Source organism: Oryzias melastigma, linkage group LG20 (genome assembly GCF_002922805.2).
Source record: "Oryzias melastigma strain HK-1 linkage group LG20, ASM292280v2, whole genome shotgun sequence".
Taxonomy (NCBI): domain Eukaryota; kingdom Metazoa; phylum Chordata; class Actinopteri; order Beloniformes; family Adrianichthyidae; genus Oryzias; species Oryzias melastigma.
The window spans coordinates 3,595,078-3,600,410 of NC_050531.1; the positions used below are offsets into that span (position 1 = coordinate 3,595,078).

A 5,333-nucleotide genomic window follows, 5' to 3' on the forward strand; every position below is an offset into this window, starting at 1 on the left:
GCCAAATTATCCTAAAAAAATGGAAGAAAAACTTAGGTTAACCAAAACAGCTGGCATGTAGCTGAAAATCTAGGTAAACACCAAAGCAGCCTAGAAAAATGTAAAAAGAAGGCTAAATTAACCAAAAGGCAAACACAATAAATAACATAACTGAATACATTTCAAGCATTTTGACCCTTTTGCAATTCTCCAAAATTATTTCTTTTGTCAAAAAAAACAAAAAAAAACATTCTTTCTGATTCCCTGCAGACAAATATTTCAGCCGTCGTCCCTTTTGAAATAGAAGTGAATCAGATCTGATAATGCCACAGCGGTTACATGCAGAGATTTATAGACCCCATTATAGAAAATGGCATCAAATGTGAGTTTCTGTCCGACCAGCTGCTGTATATGAAACAGATGCTTTATGAAGCGAACAGACAAAACCAAACGCTCACAGATAAAATGTTAGACTTTAAAGAGTTGAAATGTGAGACTGTATGTGTTGTATTTAATCAGAACAAAGGAGGATTTCATTTCAATTGTGGACAAGGATATTTAGATTATAGAAACAGCCTCACTAATTTAATTTATTATCCTGACACAGAGAAAACCTGAAATATTTAATTTGAGAACAAGTCAAGAGAAGACAGTCACACAGGAAAATGACTGAAGGATTTGAGGGTTAATAAGACAAAAATCTACAAATTTGATTCACAGCAGATACATTCAAATTTCTGTCACGACTCCAGCACTCATCAACTATCAAAGGAGACGTCGGCTTCTTATTCAGGCCATGGAGCGGCGAGCTACGTGGGGATGCTGCAGATGAAGAGATTTTAGGAAATGGTGGTTGGTGATTTTACAGGAGAACTGTGGATCCAAGAACTCCTCATGACGCTCAACTTTAGATGAGCTGTGATGCTGTGGGATCTCCAGTGGCGCCCACTGAGACATCGGGTTTATGGTCACAGGACTCATTTAATTTAAAAAAAGTGCGTCCATTGTGGTTTTGTGAAATATGTCAATTTTGATTTGCCTCAAACAACACATGTTCCAAGTGCAAAAACTTCTTTTTTTTTATTGATATTGACACGTTTCCAGATGATTTATTTACTATTAAAAAATCTAGTTTGAGCAATTTCATAGTCAATGGAAACAGAGATTTATAGAGATATAGATAGAAATATACAGAAAAATATAGAGATACATAGATAGAGATATAGATAGAGATGAATATAGAGAAATACAGATAGAGAAATATAGAGAGATAAAGAGAGAAATATAGAAAAATAAAAATAGAGATATAGAGATAGCAGAATATAGATAGAGATATAGATGGAGATAGAGATAGATAAATATATAGAGAGAGATCTAGAGAAATATAGAAATATAGAGAAATATAAAAAATATAGATAGAAATATAGAGAAAGAGAAATATAGATAGAGATTTAGATAGTGATAGAGAAATAGAGATAGAGGGAGATGTAGATAGAAATATAGAGATATAGAGATAGAGAAATTTAAATAGAGAGAAAAATAGAGAAATATAGAGATGTATTGACAGACAGACAGACAGACAGACAGATGTGCTTCCGTTTCCAATCAACTGAAGTCAATTTGGTCGCCATCTTGGAACCTGAAATACTCAGTAAGAAGCAATCGGTTTGAGTCTACATTGCTTTGGCAACCATTCTCTCCAATCAGGAGTGAGCATGTTAGAAAACCACACCCCTTCCATTGAGAGCTGTTTATAACTAAAAAGTATTGTCTTTTCAAGAACGTTTAATCTGAGAAATAGAATGACTGAGTTACAGCTGTTTATTTCTCTCTAGAAGTCTGTGGGATTTTGGCTTCTTGGAGCCACTTCCTGTTTGGAACGCCAGTCGCTCCAGTTTTTATACAGTCAATGGTAGCATTGGAGTCTTCTTGAGGCTGAAATTGCTCCTGAATCTGCCGAGACCAAAACTCCTGACCTCAACTACTCCAGTTATTGTCACCATATATATATTTTTTCCTGCTTCCTCTTTCAGCCCCTCGGTATTCTTCTGAGCTTCTCATGTTCCTTCTTCTGGACATTGCCATGGTGCAGAATTGCTACATCTATCACCGCTGCCCTCCTCTTGTTTTTTAAGTGCCACAAAGTCCCACAGATTCATGGCGGTTCTGTTCTCCATTATCTTTGGAAATGACTTATTTTAACCCCTGGGCCTCCAGAGCTCCGTCAGCTCAGATTTATCTGTACATTTCTCCTATAGCCACACTGTATGCATAGAATATACACAAACTGTGAAATGTTTCTGACAGGCTTACAAAGACTGTTCTGTTAGCAGTTCATCACCCGAACAAACAGCCTGATATGACATTTCTTGTCAGGCAGCTTCCAGCACACAGTTTGTTCACGCGGCAGCAGTCGATAAACCAAATCGTCAAATATCACCTGAAAGAGGCTGAGAGAACTGCAGGAGCAGAAGAACGGCGCTGAATGAAGACATTTGCAGCAAAAGTAGAAAAGAAAAAGTGTAATTATCTTTTTTCTGGAGTTTCTTCACTAAATTGCGCTCCGTTTATTATCCGCGCTTGCCTAACAAAGTAGGTGAGGATCAGTTCTCTGCAAAGACAAAAGCTGAAGGGAGAAGACGACGGTTTCAGGGCTGTGTGTCATTGACAATCCCAAGTCGTCCTAAACTGCATGACTGTGAGCCTGGAAGGAAAGTGGAGCGCCAGGCTTTCACGGAAAGCATGTGATCCTCTCCCCAAAGCTCCACAGTGATAAGCTGGAGCGTTTCATAATTCAAGGTGACAGATCCACCCACTCAGCCAGCGATGCCCACATGGATCTGGGTTACAGAAGCCTCATGTCTCCCACCTCCTTCTCCGCGGGTTCACTCATTTTTCTGTTATGTTTCTTTATTTTACATTTGACTGCAGAATCGTGCAGCGCGTGACGCAAGATTGATTTCAGGGTTTATGTGTTCAAGTCGAGGCCCAGGGGCCGGATCCGGCCCTCCAGATCACTTTATTTTATTGTTAACTTGCACTTATTTCTAATTTGTATTATTTGACAAAATATATTTTTATGGAGAGTAAAATATTGAAAGTTATTTAAGGTTTGAGTTGATTTATTCTGGAAAAATATTCCTGCCTTTTTATTATTCATATTTATGTTAAAAAGTTACAGTTTTAATGTTTTAAAAATTGGCATTCTGTTAGCTTTTTGGATTATTTTGGTATTTACTAAGATTTTTTAGGCCACTTTGGAGTTTAGCTAATGTTTCAGCTACATGCTAGCTATTTTGGCTAATTTAGGCTTCTTTTTGAAAAATGTTTTTTAGGCTAGTTTGGAGTTTAGCTAATGTTTACATTTTAGCTGTTTTGGTTAATTTGAGATTTTTAAAAGTTTTTTTAGGGTGTTTTGGAGTTAGGCTAATATTTCAGCTACATGCTAGCTGTTTTGGCCAATTTAAGCTTGGTTGATTCAGAGTTTAACTAATATTTACAAGCTAGCTGTTTTAAATAATTTATGCTTTTTTGTTTTGTTTTACAGGCTGTTTTGGAGTTTAGCTAATATTCCAGCTACATGTTAGCTGTTTTGGTAATTTCGGCTTTTTTTCAGTTTTTTTTTCTTTTTTTGGCTGTTTTGGAGTTAGGCTAATATTTCAGCTACATGCTAGCTGTTTTGGGTAACTTAAGTTTTTTTTATGCTAGTTTTGGAATTTAGCTAATATTTTAGCTGGCTATTAACTTCAGCGTTTTCAGCTGTTACCTTCAGTGACTTCAGCTATCAACTCCAGCATCTTCCGCTATCAGCACTAGCATCATCAGCGGCCAAATTCAGCTTACAGCATTCACACTAGGATTATCACAGGTAATGCTATATATCTAGTTCATAATTATGTTAAAAAGTTACGGTTTTAAAGCTTTAAAAGTTCATCCTATTCTACCTGCGACCTAAGGCGTGTTTTGGATTTTTGCTCCCTGCGCTGTAACACTACAATACAGCAAAGTGTTACAAAAAAAAAAAAAAAAAAAACTGGGTTTTGTTTGTTTTCCTTCTCTTTATGTAAAAATGACTCACGCACTTTTTCCTTTTATAATTTTTTCTCAATTTACACATAAACTCTAGAAGTCCTTCACCCAGATGCACCAAAAGTCTTTATATATAGTTCCTTTTTACACAATCACTGTGTCCTTTGGCGTCCTCCTCCATTAAGGTGAAAGCAGTCTAAAGTAGATTCACTGGTAATCAACGATCCGTCCGCAGGTTGTAAAATCGTGGCTTACCGGATCTATCCAGTGACGAAGTGTGAAGGTCTCACCCAATAGTAGATACATTTCCACCATCATGGTTGGTGCTCTTCTCCAATGGCTGGTAATCCTTAACAGTGCAGCTTCTCCAGCTGTCAACATAGTATCTGTGGCTCAATCAGGAATCCTCACTCAGCTGATTTCCCAGAGACTCTCCTCTCATTTGTAATGTTTGTAATCAGTCTGACACCTGGGTGACAGGAAGTCCCCAGGTAGCCATGTTTGTAGTCCAATGCTCCTTTAAGGTGTTGGTAAAACATCCACCACCTTTGATTCAAACATAAACTCTGAGAAAAACAAAACATACAAAACCATTTCAACCAGGGTTATGACATGGAAATCCATTCCTGAATTCTATCTTTATTCCATCAGTAAAAAGACATTCATGCTGAAAATTAAATGTTAACATATATGTGGTAATGCTACAGCGCAACTGAGTTTGACACTCCTAGTTTAAGGTATTGGAAAAGGTCAACAAAAAAAAGTTATTTAAGTCAATTGTAACTTTACTATTTAAGAAAATTTATTTTTTTGCTACAGAATTTTAGATTTGCAAAGTTGCTTAAGACCCACTTCAATGAGAATGGTGTTTTTAATGCTATTGTATTGTTTTTCTCATGAAGAATGAAAGAAAATGATATTTAAAATTATGTTTCTGAGTATTTCTTTATTTAAATCTTTGTTAATCAGGAGCAGATGAAAAACAATACAGTTTTAAAAGCCTGTAGCAGTGACGTAGGTGCTACAACTGGCGGATAGATACAATATTTCTTGTCATTTTTGTTAGCTTGGGGTTGTGGGGGGCTGTAAGGTAACGGGAAAGAGTGTAAACAAAGGGATGATGGGAAATCAGAGTAGGGTTACTCCATGCCAACTGTCCAATCCACAACTAATTTCTAATGAACTTCTGCTAAACTGCAGAAATGATGTCCTAGAAAACACCACAGATTTCTTTTTTTAATGTAGCTAAAAACAACATAATCATGATTGAAAGATTGCTGGTAACGGTTTCAAAGTAGATCAAAAGATGATTGGAGGAGGAATTT

The 5,333-nt window shown here is 36.6% G+C and overlaps 1 long non-coding RNA gene across 1 annotated transcript in view; it reads right to left on the bottom strand.

The window, feature by feature from the left end:
• The window catches only part of LOC112151477, a 59,491-nt gene extending 54,603 nt beyond the window's left edge, over positions 1-4,888 (bottom strand). The window contains exon 1 of the long non-coding RNA XR_004949888.1: positions 4,299-4,888. This is a non-coding gene — a long non-coding RNA (uncharacterized LOC112151477). The remainder of the gene's footprint in view (positions 1-4,298) is intronic.
• Between the last annotated feature and the right edge of the window lie 445 nt (positions 4,889-5,333).